Source organism: Equus caballus, chromosome 1 (assembly GCF_041296265.1).
Source record: "Equus caballus isolate H_3958 breed thoroughbred chromosome 1, TB-T2T, whole genome shotgun sequence".
NCBI lineage: Eukaryota > Metazoa > Chordata > Mammalia > Perissodactyla > Equidae > Equus > Equus caballus.
In genome coordinates, this window is record NC_091684.1 from 162,741,344 (window position 1) to 162,763,345 (window position 22,002).

The window sequence follows — 22,002 nt, forward strand, 5'->3', positions numbered from 1 at the left end:
GAAGTCCTCAGTAACTAAGAATGGACATATTGTCATATTTGCCCACACTTCATTGTCCAAAGCAAGTTACATGGCCAAGCTCACCATCAATGAGGTGGGGAAAAATATTCTACCTCTGGCAGGAAAAACTGCAATTCTGCAGAGCAAAGGGCATTGATGCAGAGAAGGGTAAACAACTGGGAACAGATATCTACTGCTGCATAATAAACTATCCTCAAAACAGCAAGTATTTCTTATCTCACAGCTTCTCTGGGTCGGGAATCCAAAAGCAGCTCAGCTAGGTGATTCTGGCTCAGAGTCTCTCGTGAGATTTCAATTAAGGGGTCAGTCAGAACTGCAGTTATCTGAGGCTTGATGCTGAACGATGTGCTTCCAAGCTCACCCCCACGGTTGCTGGCAGACCTGTTCTTCTCCACGCGGGCCTCTCCAGAGCCTGCTTGAGTGTCCCCACAACTTGGCAGCTGGCTTTCCCCAGAGTGAGTGATCCAAGAAGGAAAAATAGAGAACGCAAGACAGAGCCACTGAATTTTATAACTTCACCTCAGAAGTGACATACGATCACGTCTTCCGTGTTCTATTGGTCACACAGACCAACCCTGCTACACTGTGAGAGTAGACTATACATGGGTTTGAAAACCAGCAGGCAGGGATCATCGGGGCCCATCTTGAAGGTTCTGATTTAAAATATCTTATGTTGTTATCCCTATAAACTGCCCAACTGTTTCCACACTTCAGTATTACCGGGTCTAAACCATGATAGCTAACCCAGGGTGATAGCCATTGCACAAAATTCTTTGTCAAGTCAGGTTAATTTTTATACCAAAAATAGTAGCCGTAAATATCAATGGGTTTTCATCTTTTGGGTTTTTTTTGAATGTCTGTCTTCCTGTCCATAAGTTTTCTTCACACCTGCACATACTCATTACCACTTATTCTCCATCCCCCAAGCAACCAGATTAACTCTCAAATATCACTCTTTCTGTTGGCCTCCTCCGGCTGCTGACACCTGTGATGAGATCCTCCTACGTCCCCACAGCCCTTGGTGTGCACCTCATCTAAAAGCCTTAACCCACCATAGAGTATTTGTATTCTTCTCAGTCTCCTTCATTAGACTATGAGAGGTCCAAGGCCCATATTTGGTATAATAGCAGCTCAATAAATGTTTGAAGAAAGAGTGAGAGGGAGGATGGGAGAAATGGAGAGATGACAAGACCCAATCCTGACAGGCTGTCAATACATTGGTTTCCTACCATCTTCTGTGTGGATCCTCCTAGGCGCCAGGTAGTGTTAGATGCTTTCAGACTCCTCAGCTCACTAGAAGCTTGCCACAATCTGGTAAATAAGAATTATTTGAAGAGGATTGGGTTTTCAAGCTCAGAAAGGTTAAATAATTTTCCCAGGAAGTACTAAAACCAGAATTTCATCCTTAACTCTCACATTCCAAACCCATGCTCTTCACGCCACCCGGGTCAGCCTCTGTAGGGAAGACCCCCATGGCTTTTACAGTACTGATCGGTGGATCCACTGCTTAGAGAACTAGTTCTCTCACTTGGGGATCTTGCTCCGTCAGTTCCTGAAAGTTGTTCGTGAGGGTATTCCTTGACGGATCGTTCTCTTTTCATTTGTGTCTTGATTGGGTTCCAGAACCCGCAGCAGCCGGGTAAAGCCTTGAAGCTCTCCCTTGAATCTAAGATGGTGAGTTGTGTCTGGAGGAGTAAGCACATTGCAAAGGAGCCTGGAGAAACTCAGAGCCCTGCAGGCAGGAAGAGCCGAGCCACACAGTCCAGCTCCCTGAGCACTCTCACACAAAGAGAAAGCGAGGCTGCTCCAGCCACCTCACCGCAGACGTCCATCCCTGGAGCCACGCAGAACGCCCTGGGGGCTCCGACATGTAAAGGTCACATCTCCCAGGAAGTCATGAGGATGGAATGAATGGTCTCCATTAAAGCACTAAGAATTCTTTGAGAAAAAGCTGCCATATAAATTCTAGGTACCACTAAGCATATTTTTGAAAACCACTATTTATGTTAATTTCTTTTTTTCCCCAGGAAGTAACTTGGGCACATATGTATACACACATATAAAAAATAAATATACACGTAAATATAATACTGATTTTTTAAAAATTATAAATTGAATCATGTCATAGATATGGGAGGGGGGGTGTACTGTAGTCTTTTCTTTCCTTTTTCTTTTCTGCTGGCCCCCTCCCCAACACCTCCTCCCCCGAGAGTGCTGAAAATCTAGCAGGTATCCTTGTCTATCTTTTTCTCCCTGTTCACCTGCACACTCATATATAAACTAAGATGGGTCTTTACTTATTTAACAACAATGGAAATCATTTTATACAAGCTTTTCAGCATCATGAATTTCTCGATCAGAAGTATGTCATAGAAATTCCCCAAGTCAGCTGGTATGGCTTTAAATTCTTTTTTTGAAAGTTGCACAGTATGTTATGATGTGATGGGCCCATGAATTTGTATCCATTCCCTTCTTAGTGGGCACTTACTCGTCTCCAGATTTTTTTAGCACCACAAACAAGGCCGCAATAACATCTACAGGTAGAACTCCGCATTTTGATATTTTATTTCTGTAGGATATACGCCCAGGAAAGGGACCCCGGGCTCAGAGGGAATGCGTATGTTGGCTCTTAGAAATTGTCGCCAGTGCGGTGGGACTAAAGAGGGAGCACACTGTTACTTACGGTGCATTTCCCTGACCACTAGTGACAGTGACCATTCTTCAGGTATTTGTTACCATTTTGATTTTTCTCCAGTGAACTGTTTTTCCATACCCTTTGCCTTATTTTTGTTGGATAGCTTGTCTTTTATTAATTTATGAGAACTCTTCAAATATTATAGGCAAAATCTTGCTCTGTCTTCTACATTGGAGCTATATTTTTCCATATTTATCTCTTTGTTTCTTGATGATATTTATGGTCTTCTTTGACTTCACTGTTATTTTCGTATATATGTATATATTTATATATTCTTTTATAGCCTCTGGTTTTCCTGTCTTAGTTAAGATAAAACTGTCCTCTGGGGCTGGCCCAGTGGCCTAGTGGTTAAGTTCGCGAGCTCTGCTTCGGTGGCCTGGGGTTCACCAGTTTGGATGCTGGGCATGGACCTACACACTGCTCATCAAGCCACACTGTGGTGGCATCCCACATGCAAAATAGAGGAAGACTGGCACAGATGTTAGCTCAGGGACAATCTTCCTCAAGCAAAAAGAGGAAGATTGGCAACAGATGTTAGCTCAGAGCCAATCTTCCTCACCAAAAAAAAATAATAATAATGCTAAGTGCCCTCTATCCTATTCATACAGTTTCCAGATATTATTATACTTTTTTGTATTTTTTTGCATTTACATCTTTAATCTATCTGAAATTTATGTGATTTTTAAACACAGTGTAAGGTCGCGTCTAATTTTATCTTTATCCAGTGAAAGAAACAGTGGTGCCAGCATCATTTATCTAAAAGCCCATCATTTCCCCATTGAGTCTCCCTTAAAGTATGTTAAATCCTCACATGTCCTTCGGTTATTTTCTAGTTTCTTTATTCTGTTATGCTGGTCTATTTCTCTTTTCCGAAGACAACGTCCTGTTTATACAATTACAAATTGTTCTGACATCTGGTAAAGCAAATCCAACTCAAGAAAACCCCTCTTTTTTTTTCTCATTTTTCTACCTACTCTTGGACATTTATTCTTCTATGTGACATTTAAGATGATTTTATCCAGTTCCAAGAGGAAAATCTATTGGATTTTCATTAAAGTTTGATTAAATTTTTACATTGGTTTTAGGAAAATTTATTTATAATTCTAAGCCTTCCTATCCAAGAACAAGGTATGTTTGTATGAATCTTTTATAATTGTTATTGCTACTGAGAATGGAATGTTTTCTCTATGTTTATTTTAGGCGCTTGTGGTAATATGGAGACAAGCTAATGAGTCATATGCATTTATCTTATAGACAGCCACCTACATAATTTTTTATTAATTCCAGTATTTTTTTTTCTTTTTTTGGTGAGGAAAATTGACCATGACCTAACATCTGCTGCCAATCCTCCCCTTTTTGCTCGAGGAAGACTGGCCCTTAGCTAACATCTGTGCCCATCTTCCTCTACTTTATATGTGGGATGCCTGCCACAGCATGGCTTGATAAGTGATGCGTAGGTCCAGGCCCGGGATCTGAACCTGTGAACCCCAGGCCACCGAAGCAGAGTGGCAAGATTAACCACTACACCACCAAGCTGGCCCCCTTAATTCTAGTATTTTTTTCACTAGACACTCTAATTTTCCAAGTATACAATTGCAGATCTAGCAAAAGAGACTACATTTCTTCTTTTCCAAAGTTTATACAAATTATTTTATTTTTTAAAATCTAAAAATTCGCTAGAATTACATTCACTAGAATTTCTAAGCCAATATTGAGCAATCTTATTGATGGCAGGCAATCCCATCTATTTCCTGGTTTTAACTGGAATGGTCTTAGGAAGGTGGCATAATTTTGGAAAAGGATTTGGTCACCGTCTAGGACCTCATTTCCAAATATACCTCACTAGCCGAGAGCTGCGCAGGGACTTCCTGGGGAACAGCACGTCACTGCTTTCCCGTAGGTCCATGTAGAAAGCAGAGTCAAAAGAAGAGGCCATGAGAGGGAGTACCCGGAGTGGTGGAAGCCCTTCTCCTGCCAAGGGGATAGGAGGCTTCACAGAGCATCACACTGTCAGCAAGAGTGACAGCAGAGGCCGGAGCACACGAAGCCATCTGTGCACTAGTAAGGAGCTCCCCACCTGCCACCAAGTTGCCAGGTGCTCCCCTCCCCCAACTTACAGGATCACTTACTTTCTATCAAACTCTTCTTTGGTTTGTCCCACACCAAACCGCTCCTTCCACAAACCTGGACGTGGGACCCAGCCCCACTCCAGCTCCCTGCAGCTTTCCCCTCCATCATCCTGAGGACTCCTAAAGTCCAACCTCTTCCACCAAGCGAGACCTGCTGAGCATGGGTTTCATGAGTCTCACTACTTACTACCGACCAATGAGAAGTCCCCATAGGAACAGACACTCTGCTAGAAATACATGTGGAATCTTATCTGGTCACCCAGGTGCTGGCCGGGAGGATCATCAACCATCATTAAAGGGTTGAATCCCTCTGACAGGGTTTCTCAACCTTGTCACCATTGACATTTTGGGCTGGATCATTCTTTGTGATGAAGGGCTGTGCTGTGCATTGTAGGATATTCAGCAGCATCCCAGGCCTCTATAAATGCCAGTAGCATCCCCATTTCTACTTGTGACGACTAAAAATGTCTCTGAACATTGCCAATTGTTCCCTGGTAGGGGTGTGGGTGTGGGGCCAAAGTCATCCCAGTTGAGAATCACTGCCCTGGGCTCCACGCCCTGAAGCACATTACCTAGAGTTGCCTGCGTATAAAATAGCTCATTTGCAAATCATTGCCTGTAAATTGAAGCATCCGCCCTTGTCACTTTCAATTTGGAACTTACATGAAACTTCTGCTTCTTTCCTCTATTCAAACAGTCTTAATACATATGGCTTGCTTCTCTTGATTGGCAGTCACCCAGGCCTCTTGTTGAAAGATGATGGCTCAGAGATCCTGAAAGTTAATTTTGTGCATGCCACAATGGGGTCAGTTCACATCAATGTTATCTATTTTTAGTTGCAAGAGTTTGATCATTTTTATTTAGCTTGCTGGTATATCACTCAGCATGAAGATACATGTACTTTGGTTTCTATTGATGATGCAGATAAAATATGTGCAGCTTTCAGAACTGCAATTTTCAAGAGGAAATTAGCTTTCCCCTGAGCAGCCTGACACTGCAGTTTGGCTGATGACATCCCAGTAAACAACCTACAAACAAATGCTTGACTCTAGAAACAAGTAGGAGCTATTTATAGGCAAGAAATGATTTTCAAGTGGGTAGTCAAAGGGAAAAACAAGCTGAGAAAAGTCAGCAAGGAAATTCCCATTCACCCAGTACCTCGAAGTGAGGAACTTCAGGGCCATTTGCCAAAATGGAAAGTCTGCCTCACTATTACTAATGGAGGAATGATGTTTTGGTGAATTTTCAGCTTGTTGAAAATGTCAACCCATTTAGTTTGACACAACCACAGACTCAATTTAAAACATAAAACCTGAAGACAGGTCCTTAAGACTAAGGAAACAAAGGGATTCCAATCAAGATCTTGGAAACATCAATCAGATGACACGTATCCTAGCAACAGGGATGCTGGTAAAAGGCGGCCTGCCTAGAACATGAGGTTTCCCACTCTGAGACTGTTTGAGATAGGTCTCCACGTGCATGTGAATCTAAAGGCCCTCAGCATTCTGAAAGGCTGTCATGTCACTGCTGCTCTCTTTTCTGCTAAGGAAAATCAGAAAACTTTGAATTGCCCTTGGAGGAAGTCCAGTTGGGGACAGGATACTAGGTTGCATGCAGCTCTGAAGTCAAAGAGGCAGAGTCCTGAAAGGGGTAATCTGGTGGGCTCTGCAAAGGCAAACGATGGTTTTTGAGGAAGTTGAACTGTTCAGTCCTTGGCCAGGATGACAGTCTCCTTACTAATCAGCCTTTCGGGGCTGTGTCTCGTGGCTTCTGGCTGGTACAGCTCCTACCTTCACTGGAATGTAGGACAAAGCTTAGGGTAAAGAGCAGCAGCTGGTTGATGGGAAAACTGTGGCCCTTGGTTCCCAGAAAACAGGGACAGACCTTTCTCTCTTGTAAGATGGCTCTGATCTGAGCATCCAGGACCTATTCCTAGGATATACAGATATTGTTAACCTTGATCAGGGATCAGCAAACTTTATCTGTAAAGAATAAGGTAGTAAATATTTTCAGCTTTGGGGGCCATAAGATCTCTGTCACAACCGCTCAACTCTACCACTGTAGCACCAAGGCAGCTGTAGACAACATGTAAAAGAATGGGTGTGGTTATCTCCAAATAAAGCTTTACTTACAAAAATAGGTGATCAGCTGAAATTGGTGCATGGGCCATAGTTTGCCACTCCTGATCTTGATGAAAGAAGTCAAACACAGGGGCTGGCCCAGTGGAGCAGCAGTGAAGTTCACGTTTCTGCTTTGGTGGCCCGGGGTTTGCCGGTTCGGATCCCAGGTGTGGACATGGCACCGCTTGGCATGCCATGCTGTGGTAGGCATCCCACATATAAAGTAGAGGAAGATGGGCACGGATGTTAGCTCAGGGCCAGTCTTCCTCAGCAAAAAGAGGAGGATTGGCAGCAGATGTTACCTCAGGGCTAATCTTCCTCAATAAATAAATAAATAAATATGTTAAAAAAAAAAAAAAAAAGAAGTCAAACACAGATAATTGTCCCCATCTGAAAAGGCCGGTCTTTCAGATCTGCCTGGCCTCTGCCCTAGTTCAGGTCCTCATCTTCTCTTCTCTCTTAATGCCTCTTCCTGACCCCAGTATTTCCCTTCTCCAACAAATATTTTTCATTGCTGACAATATTATTCTCTTGGAATATATAATTAACCCATCAGTCCCCACCTCAAAACCCTTGAATAGTTCCCCAATGGTTAGAGTAAGAAATCCAAATTCCTCAATACAGCATCAAATCCTTCCACAATCCATTATGCCTTCCCATGTGCATCCTGAGCTGCCACCATGGTGGCCAAGTTGCCACTCCCCAAGCACACCAGCCAGTTCCACCCACCTCCAAACTTTGTCTAGACATGTTCTCTGCCTTACACAACCATCCCTGCCAGTCATTCTCATCCTTAAACTGTCACTTCAAATTCACTTTCCAAGTGAAACCTTTCCTTTATACCTACTATAAATGATCCATTTCCTTCATGGGCTCCCATAGAATTGATTTTATTCCTGTCTTAAATAGTATGCCTTTGGGGCTGGCCCTGTGGCCCAGCAGTTAAGTTTGGTGCACTCTGCTTCAGCAGCCTGGGTTCGGTTCCCAGGCATGGACCTATACTATCTGTTGGTGGCCATGCTGTGGCAGCATCCCACATACAAAATAGAGGAAGATTGGCACAGATGTTAGCTCATGGTGAATCTTCCTTAGCAAAAAACAACCCCCCAAAACAGTATGCCTTGAATTAAAGTTATTTCCATTTGCTACCCCCATTGAGTAAATCATGTGCTTCTTGGTCATCCCTTGTGTAGCCTTACATCTGCCATAGTTTGCTCAATTTCATCATTCCATCATTCCTCTATTAGCAGATACGTTTTGCACACCCACTGTTTGTTTTGTGTTGTTCTCAGTGCCAGGGAGACAGTCCTAATCTAGACAATATCCCTGCCCTCAGGCTTCCAGGATAGTGCGGAAAGATAGATCTAAATAAATAAATAAACAAACCAACATATAAGCTCATCTCAGATGGAGATAAACACTGCTCAAAAAACAACACAGAGCAACTTGTTAGGAAGAGTGAGGGTGTCGGGGGGCAAAACTACTTTTGCTGGGGAGAACAGAGATGGCCCCTCTGAGGAGACGATATTTCAATTGATACCAAATACTGATGATAAATTGAATATTGAACTATGAGAAGCAACCACTTACGCAAAGCTCTGCACGAAGTATTTTTAAGTGTTTCTTAAATAATTAGTCCTATAATTAAATAAATTATAATACAGTTAAGAAAATGAGGTGGGTATATCTGTACGTGCATATATGAAAAGATATCTAAGAAATACTGTAAGTGAAAATAAAAGCAACTTGCTGAAGTATGTAAAATGTAAAAACAAATTTTGAAATTAAAAAACTTCAGAACCAGCCCTGATGGTCTAGTGGTTAAAGTTTGACGCCCTCCACTTTGGCATCCTGGTTCAGTTCCAGGCGTGGAACCACACCACTCATCTGTCAGTTGCCATGCTGTGGCAGTGGCTCTCATAGAAGAACTAGAAAGACTTACAACTAGGATATGCAACCGTCTTGGGGCTTTAAGGAGGGAAAAAAAAAAAAAAAGAGGAAGATTGACAATAGATGTTAGCTCAGGGCAAATTTTTCCGTGCAAAACAAAAAATTTCATAGAGATATATATGTTAATCCATGTCCAAGAAATTTCTGGAAGGATACACAAGTGAAAGTTAACAGTGGTAATTTCCAGGGCTGCTAATGAGGGATTGTGATATTTTTGATTTCCATTTTATACCTGTCTGTACAGTTTGAAACTTTTACAAGCATGTATCCCTTCTATAATTTTACCCACAAAAAATCAATTTCTCATGGAAAAAAATTTCCCCTTTCCCTTCAGATTTTTTCAGTTTGTAACTTATGAGTGAATTTTCCCTGACATACTGGGAGAAAATTCTTTTCATTCTCCTTGCCATTATTGAAAATTTGTCCCCCTCACCTCACTCCCAATGGCAAACATCCCCACCCCTTCAGTACCCTTCACACACACACATGCATGCACACGTGCAGCTGCTCACATCACAGTTCATGGAGGGTATCTTCTTTGATATACCATAGTGTGCTGAAGCATTGATTAAGATGAACTGTTCTCAACAGGCCAGGGCTGCCAGATAATATACAGAAACCCCAGTTAAGTTTGAATTTCAGAGAAACAATGAATAATTTTTTAATGTACATCCCAAACATTGCATACTAGTAAATTATACTGAACAATTATTCATTATTCATCTGAAATTCAAATTGAACTGAGAGTCCTGTATTTCTTATTTGCTAAATCTGGTAACCCTAAAACAGGCACATATGCTGAATTAAAGATGCTAAAATCTTGGATGAGAGGCATTAGGTCTTCTCCATGAATATTTCCTCCACTGAGTTAGAAGAATAACAGTGCATTGGTCCAAACCCTGGCTCTGTCTGAACATAATTCCCATGGCTCCCCTTTCATTGTTTTCCCAAAAAAATATCTACACATGATAGGACTTGATTGTGTGCTTCAGTGTTTATTCTCTTGACCTCCCTTGAACCTTGTCTACACCCTGCTGCCTTAGGTAGAGAGTCCAGCAGAGAGCACTTGGCCTCACAGAGATCCCCATCTTCATGATGGTGCACACAGTGCCCCAGAGCCAGGTCCTGCCTCTCCTTGGATGGTAGTGCTGAGCCCTGACTGCACATAGAACCGCCCAAGGCACTTTTCACATATACTCATGTCCAGACCCCACCCCAGACAAACTAATGGAGAATCCCCGTCTCTAATATGTTCTAAAGTTCCCCAGGTCGGTCTAATGCAGCCAGCGTTGCGAACAATTGCCTTAACACCTAGGCATTCTGTACCCCACCCTCAAGCTTTAAGACCCATAAAATAGTGCCTCTTAGACTTTTTACACACAAAGATAAACTCGGGATGCTGTTAAAATGCAGATTCTGATTCCATAGTTCTGGGGTGGGGTCTGAGAGTCTGTGTTTCTAACAAGCTGCCAGGTGATGTTGATGCTGCTGGTCCTCGAGACACATTTTGAAGACCAAGGCCGTTAAAAAACAAAAACAAAACGCAGGGCTAAAACACCTTAAAACCAAAGTCATTGACACTTTTTATTTTACAATTCACATAATAAGCAAAATAAATACTGTAATGAGACTGGTAATAAAAACTTTCTTTGGATCCACAATAGTCCTAAGACTAGCACCATATGTACACTCCAGTTTCAAGTCACAACTTCTCTGGATTCATTTCCTATCCGTGGGAAGCTAAAGAGAAAATAACATTGGTTCGAGTTTCAGCACAGATTTTTTTCAGATGCAACTAGTCAGAAATCTCAGGCTAAAACTTCTTTTTTAAGGGTCATGAAACCCCGACAGATTGGTCAGGCTTGGCTGTGGCGTGACTTAACTTGCAACTATTCACAAATAGGAGCGACAACATCTTAGTGGACTGGCTGCGTGATATGCTCTCTGGGGGCAGGGAAATGTGCTAGGTGACCTCAGGAGGACCCCGCAGCCCTATGGGTCTAAAACCCCACACTGCCCTCCAGAACAGCCCGAGCTGGCTTTCCAAGCGAAGTTTCCATTATTAGTGGATGGGAGTGGGGCTGGGGCTGCCCAGGCTCTGGTTTGAATCTCCACTCTCTCCCTGACCAGCTCTGTGACCTGGGACAAGTTATGTCACCTCCTTTAAGCCTTAGATCTGTCAGGAATCTTCTGTGAAAAAGGACCATGAATGGATATTTAGATGAGATTAAAGGTAAAGTGGTCAGCACAGAGCCTGGCACATTCATAACATTAAATCTCAGCTGTTATTGGGATGGGTCCTCCTCCATCTCTAAGTCAGATGGAAATACTAGCCTTGATGTCCCTACAGAGAGAGGCTGAATCACCACCTTCAAGTACAGCACGCACACCACAGTCCTGTTGCCCTCTGCCTGGGCTCTTGGTTCTAGCCCGTGCAAAAGACAGCAATTGGTGCCCACAAGGAAATACAATAATAACTACATCATCTCTGCACACATTAAGAAACCATATCAAGCTTAAATGCAAACAAAATCCAGTAGGTTTTTCTCCCACTTTATGGAAAAGGAAGTTTGTCTTGTGACCAGAGCTTCTTCCTTTTAAAGCCAAGGAAGAGAGAAGTAAGGACAGCTTGAGTTACTCTGTGCGCCCTTTATAGGAGCAGAAACTTGCAGCGTGATGCTGTTAGGGGGTCTGCAAATGGCAGGGGAGAGGAGCCAGGGAAAAGAACAGTGCCATCGCTTTTGAATATGGATGAGAAGCTGCCTGCTCTCTCCTAAGCAAATGAGGAACACGAGTAGCAAGGAATTCAACCCTCTTTACAGGTAGTCTCCGGAATGAAGGGTAGATGGTGGAGGTGATAGTTTTCAGAGCCATATTGCAGTGCAAAATCTAGCAGTATTGAGTCTGGCTTCTGGGAGACAATCCCTGACTCGTCTCAGCAAAGAGACAATAAAAACGTAAAAATAGCAGATAACCCTTGAAATGCTAGTGTCAGCCCCAAAGAACAGCTTCCAGAGATGAGGAGTGGGTGGACTTCCAGAGACACAGATTCAGAATCTAACTTTAGCCTGAACTTTCTGAAGCTGCTCGGCAGCACCGGGGAGAAGATTTGGTGTGAAGGCGGCTAAGAATAGAGGCTCACATCAGAATATGGAATTAGATGAGTTTCCATCAGCCACGTGCCGCCCCCCGCCTCCCCCTGGCAATCTCTTCCTTCTTCCCCAGCCTCAGTGGGACACGAACACCCGTAATACTGAAGACTTGGAGTGATGAGACGGGGCTTAGACCAGAGCAATGAGGAGAACTGACATTTATTGAGTGATTAGGACTTGCAGGCCTTATGCTGAAGAGTTCACATCCATCAATTCATTTAATACTCCATTCTTCAGAGTCCCTCCATTTTAAAAGTGGGGATATTTATACCTAGAGATGTCAAGACACTAATCCAAGGTCACTCAGTTGGTTGAGTGGTAGACTGGAAAAAGAACAAGGAGGTGCTGGGAAATGGCAAGAAAAACTGAAAGAACTGGATGATCAAGGACTTTGATAAAGAGGGGAGACCTTCAAGGATAGAAAGGGCTGAGCAACGGGGGGATGCAATTGTCTTCCCGCTCTTTAAGAAATGAATAGAGATTCCCTACGTTGCAGCAAGGGGTAAGGAATGAGGTTAGCTCTAAGAAAATAAAACCTTCTAGACTGCAAAACTGTGTAACATAAATATTCATTATTGAGGGACAATGAGAAACCTGCTAAGTTAATTTAAATAAAAAAAAAAACACAGGCTGGTTTTGTGCTTCTCCAGGTACGTTCTCAGAACAGTAGTCTTTAAGACATTAGTAAGTATAATCAAATACATCCAGGAAATATTGTTGTAAATAGAGTCGAACAGTTTTCTTTACTAGAGGAGCTCTAGGAGCTTTTAATTAGCTAATAATTGTTGTGAATCTCACGTGGTAAAATATAATAGGTGGTGTTCCCCAAGCGTATTCGACCAGAACCCTTTTTCTAGTCTTTCCTCAAATATGCATTCAGAAGTCTGGAGTTTGCGAAGATGATTTTCTTTTCTTTGTTTCTTTTTTTTTCTCTTTGAGGAAGATTAGCCCTGAGCTAACTGCTGCCAATCCTCCTCTTTTTGCTGAGGAAGACTGACCCTGAGCTAACATCCATGCCCATCTTCTTCTACTTTATATGTGGGATGCCTAGCACAGCATGACGTGCCAACAGTGCCATGTCCGGACCCAGGATTTGAACTGGTGAACCCCAGGCTGCTGAGAAGCAGAACGTGCACACTTAACTGCTGTGCCACCAGACTGGCCCCGAGAAGATGATTTAAGGAGGGAACTCCCTGGAGGCTGGAGGCTGGCCTTGCTACTCAAAGTGTAGTCCAAGCACATTGTCATCAGCCTGGGCATCACTTAGGAGCTGGCGAGAAATGCAGAACCTCGACTCCACCCCAGACCTACACAATCAGAACTTGCTTTTTGTGGCATGCCCTGATGAGTTATTTCAACTGAACATTTCTTAAAGCCTCAGGATTTGGTTACACAAAATTCCATAGCAGCAGCAGCCTGTTAGCTAGCTGTAACAACATTGCAGCAACAACAATTGTAACAGCAAGACATTGTAACAACAATGTAGCAGAGTAACAAACCACCCCAAAATTTCCTGTGTCTTGAAATGATAATGATTAATTTCTCACAGTTTTATAGGTTGACTTGGCTTAATTGGTAGGTTCTTCTGCCTCAAGCTGCATGGGGTGGGGTCAATCCTAGGCTGCATTCATGGGCTGAACTATAAGGCCTAAGGTTTCACCCATATGTCTGGTGCCTCAGTGCTCCTCCCTGGAGATTCTCCAAATGGACAGCTTGAGCTTCCTCAAAATACAGCGTCCTCAGGGTATTGGGCTTCTTGCATGGCAACTGGCTTCCAAGATGGAAGAAACAGATGCTGCCAATTCTATCAGGGCCTGGACCCGAAAGACCCAGAACATCACTTCTGCTGTATTCTATTTATTAGTCAAAACAAATCACAGGCCAATTAGACTCAAGGAGAGGAGAAGTGGTTTCCACCTCTTGATGGGTGAAGTGGCATGCATATACAGGAGGGAAGGAATTGGCGGTGGCCATCTTTGGAGGCCAGCTACCATACTGCCCCCTTTGGTTGATATTAGATGCTGTGCATGAACCCTCCCTAAACTCTAAGTGCTTGAAAAGACTTCCAGTGTGCATCCTGGACTAGCTCTTCCTCCAAGATAAACAGGTTACCTCAACCCACTTTACAAAGGAAAGGTATGTCCCATCCATGGAGCATGTCAATGCCAGCAGCAATGGGAGAATGGGTTAGGTCTTGTCATCCATCAACACCAGCCAAAACCATTTATTCTGGACCTAATGTGTGCTGGGAACTTATATCTAGGTATGTAGCAGTGCACAATACAGTTATGTGCACACTACCTGAAGCTTACATTTTAGTGGTAGACAATAGTCAATAAACTAGTAAGCCATTAAATAAACGCAATAATTTTAAAAAGTAATAAGGGCAATGAAGAAAATAAAATAGGGCAATGTAATTGTATGTGGCTTCCTGAGTTAATTTAAACTAGTAGGTCAAGAAAGTTCTCGTGGAGGGGTTGTTATTGTATTGGACCCAAAGGATGAGAAAGAGGAAGCCATTCAAAGAACTAAGGTCAGAGGGGCTAAGGATGCAAGTACAAAGGCTGTGAGGCAGGGACATGCTCTATATGCTCAAGGGACAGAAAGAAGGCCATTGTGCCTGGAGCACATTCCACAAGGGGAAAGTAGCCTGAGAAGAGGCTGGAGAGGTGAGTGGGGCAAGGGCTTCATAGGGCTTTGTAGATCTGAGTAGGAATATAATAACCAGACCAGAGTAAGAATATATTGTGATAACATTCTATCCTAACCAAAATGGAAAACCACTGGACCATTTAATGCAAGAGGTGACACAGCTTGATTTGCATTTTTATGAGAAGGCTCTGGCGTCTGTGTGAGAAACAGACTGTAGAGAGAGAAGAGCAGAAGCTGGCAGACCATTTAGGAGGCTAAAGCGACAATCCAGGGGAGAGAAAATGGCAGTCTCCATGAAGGCGGGGCTCTGAGTGCCACAGGGCCATGTGGAAGGTCCCTGTCCTCTCTCCTCCCACCATCAGAGAAATGCACTCACACGTCCTCACAGCCCATGTGCCTCCCACTCAGAAAAAGACATCTGAACGTAGGTCTTCCCAGAGCAGAATATTGCCTTGGGTGTCTGTCTTTTTCATTTTATTGTGTTTGGGTGATGAGGATTAGAATAAAATTTTCCTACATTTCTGGATCCTTTTGTATCTAGAAATACGTAACTGTGAAATACTTCATTTCCTTTCTTAATCTTTCAGGGTCCTGACTGTAAACCCAGACTGGTCACGATTCACAGAATGTGAGTGTAATACCACGGTGAACTCTCAGAGCAATTGATGACACCAGCTGATTAACGTTCATTATCTTTGTTCAGGTTTCAAATATTTTATCAAGGTCATCCTCTCTAGCTTTTTGAGATTAAACAGAAAGAAGCTACTATATGACTCCAGTCTTCCAGCTTGAACCCAGAATGTGAATCAATGCCTTAGCTGGTGCCCATGACAATCCCATAGCCACTCCTGAGTTGCGACCACACTAAGTGACAAAGTCTGTATTTACTGCTTCTAAGACATTACTTTTAAATCCTTTACATGCTGGAGCTTCTAATTTTGCAAGTCATGAGCATATTATATGTTCAATTTTCTGAGATTGCCCCAATTTTCATATATTTATTCTTTTCAATAAATGTGATTTGTTCGATGTTTAACAAAATAAATTTCATATTTATACTTTTGTCATTTCATGTAAGTTCCAAAATCAGAAACAACTATGTATTTATCAAACTGCATCTCTAAATTTTGTTTCTAAAATTCTTTAAAGTTGCAAGAAGTGTAAATGTGTACATCACTCACACCTTCACAACAAAGCTTTCACGGCATACCCACTATGTGCCAGGCCTGGGCCACGTGCCCTCAAGAAATTCACAACCAAATGCCATTTCAAGCATGAGGCTCTAATCAATTAAGAACTTAATAAATGACCTCTGGTCATCATAAGCTAATTTCTCTCTACTCTGTTGGGCAGAAGCTGTAACAAATGGCCCAGGTCAACTACTTGACAAGGAGAGCGGCCAGGAGAACAGAGGGATCTAGCAAAACAACTTATTTCTGCCTTCATTTATTTCCCCAAAACCTCTTTTAAAGTTTGCAGCTAAGAGGAGGACAAGCAGTTAGGGACCTCAGCCATAATGCCCACTTGTTCACAGATTGGTAAGAAAAAAGGGACTCAGTTTCCCCAGAAGATCATCAACAAAGGAAAAGAATGGCTTTCTCTTCCTTATTCCCCCAGGAGCTTGGACTAATAGGCTTATGTTTTGTGCACTAGGTTCCAGAAGCTGTTACCTGTCAACTAAGGCAAGGGGGTTGATGTAAGCTGGGCTGATAAGGGGAGGGGAGAGAGAGAAGACGGCTGCATAGAGAAGAAAAAAGTGATAAGAGAATAGTAGAAAGAAAGTGATGAGGTCAGGATCACAGAATCCCAAACCGGAAGTGCAAACCCACTTCTCCAACTCTTTCTTAAAACATGAAGAGACTGAGGCAAAATGACAGAAGTGGGACTAGAGCCTGGCTCTTCTGATTCTCTGAGCTTCTGTCTCCACAGTTACTTCTTAACAGTGTGATTTTGAGGATTCTGAGAAACTTTGTTTTCAGTATAACTATGTACGACAGAGCACCTTGCACTGTGCACAACTCTGTAAATATTTAATGACACGCACCTAGGCAACGATGATAAATCCAATCATATCAGTATTAGCACAAAGGTTTCCTCAGGTCCCTAGTAGTTTTCGGTAAGGAAGAGTCAACGACAAGGGCAACAGTGAGGGTAGAGAGCCTTGTAAAGCTCTGTTGTTTATTTTGAGTCTGGAACTCCTCTTGGTTTCAGAGTCCTTTTTCCTCAGGTTTTCTCCCTAATAGCTGCTGTGTGAGATGCAAATGGTGGTTGAGAGGAGAGGGAGACTTCCAAAAACAAATGAAATAATGATTTTTAGCTTCTCAGGGTCAAGGGCATGGGCAGCAATCTAACCAGTGGTAGCTGCTTGCGGAGGAGCTGGAATCCAAAAGAGAAATCTATCTGGGAAATGCCTGGCATAGGGAATTCCATAAAATTTTGATGAATAAATAAATAACCCTGCCTCTTGCTCCATCTCTCACAGCACAGTCCCAGGCATAGAGGAGAGGCTTAAACACGCAAAAGGAAAAGAAGAAGAAAAAAGTGGAGAATAAAATAATAACGTATTGGTTTCTCTATTACCTGTATGTCCAGTTTAAAGGAGACCTATTTAAAAGCTAGGAGTGTCTCTGCTAAAACTGTTATTTAAACATCCAAGAACTGTTACGTAAGCACCCAGTGGCTGACGGAAGGTGGAGTAACAAAAGGCGGACAAGTTGAGCCAAAGACGAACAGAAGTGGGAGCTGTTCCATGTTTCCTGAGGCAAAGGGATTCCAGGATGGGAGGAGCTCATGGCACCTGGAGATACCAGAAGTCCAGTCTCAGAGAGAAGAGGAGGAGGAGCCAGGTGGAGACGGAGGGAAGGAAGCTGCGCCAGCCCCACCCCTGCTCTGCAGGGCTCTGCACTGACCTGAGCCCCTGTAAACCCCGTGGCGGTGTCTGACCTTAACTCGCTCTGAGGAAGGAGAGCAAGGGCTTAAAGGAGAGGGAACAAAGGCAGTGAGTCACAATTTGTTTTTATACTGAGAGGTGAGCATCCAAACATCCAAGCAAACAGTGAGAAAGAAAACCCAATTTTTAGTCCAAAGAGATATCCAAAAACTCACTTCTGACCCCTTTAACCTAGTGGGTTTTATCCAGTGGAGAACTTCACAAAGGCGGGGCTCTGGCTGTACCTCCTTAGAGATTACAGCTATAAGACCACATGCTTTAATATCCCCAAGTTAATTGATCTCTCCTATGAGACAGGTTCTTTAAGGGCAGGACCCGTGTCTGTTTCTTCTCGGAGTGCAGAGCACAGTGGTTTGCACATACAGGCATTCTGTTTGTTGAATGACTCATGGAGGAAGGCTATTTCCATAGGATTTCTAAGAGATCTCTCATCTTTCCCAACTCAATGTATGCTTTACCCCAAAGCCAGATTAACCTTCATAACAGACAATCCTGAGTGTGTCATATCTGCACTCACAACTGTCCACAGTCCCCTAGTGCACACAGTTTTGTCAAGTCCACTGCCACTGGCTGATGTGCATGCCCACTCTACCATGCCAGCCTTGTCTCACACCCTCCCTTTAAACACCTTCTGCTTTCCACCCCCTACCAAACCGTTCAATAATTCCCAAACACTCTCCATGCTTCTTCAATTTGATACCTTTGTTCACACCTACCACCTGCCTGGAATAACAGCAGTAGGAAGACCAGATGAGGAGTCTAGACACTGGGCTCTAAACCCCACTTCTACTAGTTCATTAGCTACATGACCCAGGGCAATTTTTTTTTTAGCCCCTGAGTCTCATTTCCCCATCTTTAAAATTAGATATCATGTTAACCCCACAGGGTTGTTGTACAGAAAGATAAAATTAGATAACATTTAGGGGCTGGCTCTGTGGCCGAGTGGTTAAGTTCTCGTGCTCCCCTGCGGCGGCCCAGGGTTCGGATCCTGGGCATGGACATGGCACTGCTCCTCAGGCTATGTTGAGGCGGCGTCCCACATCCCACAACTAGAAGGACCTGCAACTAAGATATACAACTGTGTACGGGGGTGGGGGGTGGGGGGGGTGGGGGGGGTGGGGAGATAAAGCAGAGAAAAAAAGATTGGCATCAGTTGTTAGCCCAGGCGCCAATCTTTAAAAAAAAAAAAAAATTAGATAACATTTGTGAAAGCACCAAGGCATCACAGGTTCCCAATAAATGTTTGTCCTTCCTCTTTATTACCCTTCAAGTTTGAGCACAACAATTAGCTGGTTACTGCAGGCAGAAGAGCCTTTCCCTCTTAACCTGAGCAAGTATTTGTGGGAGCTGTTCACGCAATAGTGAGGGAGGCTCCATCTCCACATCAGTCACGTCCACCTTGGAAGCAAATGGGCCCACAGATGACACAGCCACATGTCCTCAGACAGAGAAAGTTGGAGGAAGTCACTGAACATCCTAACAGTGACTTTCAGTCACTGAAAACCCTGACAGATAATCTAATCAGATTTGCTGTTTTAAAGATAAGGAAACCAAAGCCCAGTGAAGGGCCAAGACTGGACTCCTCCCTTTGTTCGTTACTCTCCACTATGCCGTGAAAAAGGGCCAATATTCACCAACCAGATGCACAAGAATGCCCTGTGCTGAGACTGGGACTGGAATTACAGGCCAAAGAGCTTCCTCAGAAGTGTCTAGTCCATTGGCTTGTTCTAGATAGGCATGCACCTTCCACTCACTCAACCTGTATTGGGCTCCTACAAAGTGTTGGGTCCAGATCTATAAGGAGGATATTCAAATGCCTGAGACAGACATCGTCCTTCTATTAAGATTCACAACATAGCTAGGGAGGAGTCACTGATTTAAATAATTGCATGCAGTGTGGGAACTGTATCCACCCCACCATAGGAGCACCAAAGGACTGGGCGATCCTCCCTGGGAAAGCAGAACAGTCTTCACAAAGAAAGAGACAGATGAGTTGGGCCTTGAAGAACAAGCAGCTTGCTAAGTGTACAGGCATTGGGAAGGGCTTTCCCACTTGGTCATTGATTTTCATTGTGCAAACAATTGCAATAGCATTGAGGCTGCACACCTGTGTCCTCTGGTGACTGTCTTCTCATCACAACAGAAGATCCAGCTCCATAAAAGGCAGCCAAGGACGGTCCCAAGCTGTGCTAGTGTCAGGGATATTTTTGAGCCAAATGCCAGTTACCCAACATCTTCCCTAATTGATTTGTCTTATGCTGCTTACTTCCAAGGGTCTCTCATCACTTCCTATATTGCTGGGATTGAGATGGGTCTAGATAAGAGAAACCTGGACCTCAGGTATGGAAGGCTTCATCCAGAAAAAAGAAAGACGAAGCAAATGGGAAAGCTCTTAAGTCAGAAATAAGAGGATAACCTCTCAAAAGAAAAGACAGTTTTTCACAGTGGGCTGGTTGGGTATTCCAGGAAACAGATGCCAAAACAGAGTTAGGAATCCAAGAGATTTCCTGGCGGGAATACCTATGAAGGAGAAAGAGGGGAGAGAGTGGAAATAGGTAGGGAGAGGCTTCAGACAGTGATGGGGCCCTGACACCTTTGAATAGATAGGAACAGGAAGGAGGACTGGGTAAGACCTTGAGGTGCAAAGATTGCCCACAGAGGAGAAATGACTGGCCCTTGTACCCCACTAAGCTGAGTCATTGCCAGGGCTGCCTGGGCAGTGCCTGGTTCTAAAGCTGAGGAAGAACCCAAAGGAACCTGCCACTGACAGAGGGCCTCACAGCAGGTTCCCTCTTAAAAGGAGAGTTGAGCAACACATCTCCATGGCTGCTGAACACATGTATCATCCTGGCGTAAAAGAACTTAGAGGGAAGTTTACTGTGCTGATCAATAGTAGAAACTTGTTCTAAGTATGCAGGGAGGAAGCCCTGATCTTAAGACCACAGATTAATTGTAGGCTGTAATTTGTTAGCTAGTTATTGGTATACTGGTAGGAAAAACTCCATCACTAGTGTTTACTACTGGCCTGGGTTGAGGATAAAGCTTTTCTCCTGGAGCTCTTAGCTCTCTAGGAACCAAATTCTTTGGTTTAACAAGTCACTCAAGTGTTTGATCACTAATTGAAAAGAAATATAAGTCAATGTTCCTAGCCAGATAGAAAGAGAGAATAAGGGAGGGAAAGAGGAACAATCCAGTGGACCTTGAGCGGCATGAGGACAGGATTCCATCGGTCTTTTTCTCCAATGAACGGCTAGCCACTCCCAATGTCTGCCACAGGGAGGCCCTCAATAAATAAGGGATGAATGAATGGATAAATGGACGAACAAATGAATGTCACCCACACCTTCAGATAAAACAGCTCTCTCTTGCACTCATCCCTTCCTGTGGTTAGCTCCTCAGACATATTAATTTCAATTCTATTTTCTTTACATGCCACGCTGTATCTGTGGGGGTTCAGGGGTAGAGAACAGAATCCTTTCTAATTAGTTTAGGTGAGAAGGGATTTATTTCAAGGTATTAAATGGCTTGTAGAATCATTGTGGGGGCTGAAGAAACAGGGTTTGGGTTGCGTTGTCAGGAAAGACTCCTGAAATGCACCGCAGAACTGGCCCATCAAGGGAGCTGCTGCCTCACCTACAACCAGGAGGCTTCCTCCTCCAGACCCTCACTGCACTGCAGTGACCAGAAAACTGCCGAGACCCGGAATCCTCCACGGCTGCCAGCTCCAGATCGCACCACACCTGCTCCCACATGAATGAATGCCTCCCACTCTGCCTCTCACCACCTATGAAAGTAACAGACTCTGGAAGGGCCAAATGCCTTCACGTGCTTGTTGGCTCTCTGAAGCAAAAGAAGCATGAGCCCCAGCCCATGTCTGTCTTCCAAATCTATGTGAGTGTCCATGATTGGTCAATCTTGAACGCCCTCGAGAAGCCTAGCTTCCAGGGAGTTGGGAAAATGTAGTCTTTAGCCTTCCAGCCTCAGGAGAGAAGAAAGCACTCTGGAAGGAGGGCAGAAGGAACTGATGAGCATTCCACCCTATCCTTCTTGGAGGAAACCTCAGCGAAGGTCTTAACTTCTATCAATGGCAGACTAGGCACCTTCAGTACCTAAGATAGTGTTGTCTCCTCACGTGTGAAGAGATTAAAAACTTCTGTGCATTTTCTATGGAGCTATAAAATCAGGAGTCGTTGGTCATTAGTTGTCTTCCACAAAGGGACCTCACCTACGGGCTTCGGCTCCCTGGATGCTCCATTCAGAAAGCCACAAAGTCACTGATGTCACCCTGTAATCATGACTTTTGTGAGGTTACATAGCAACCCTTCAGTCATTC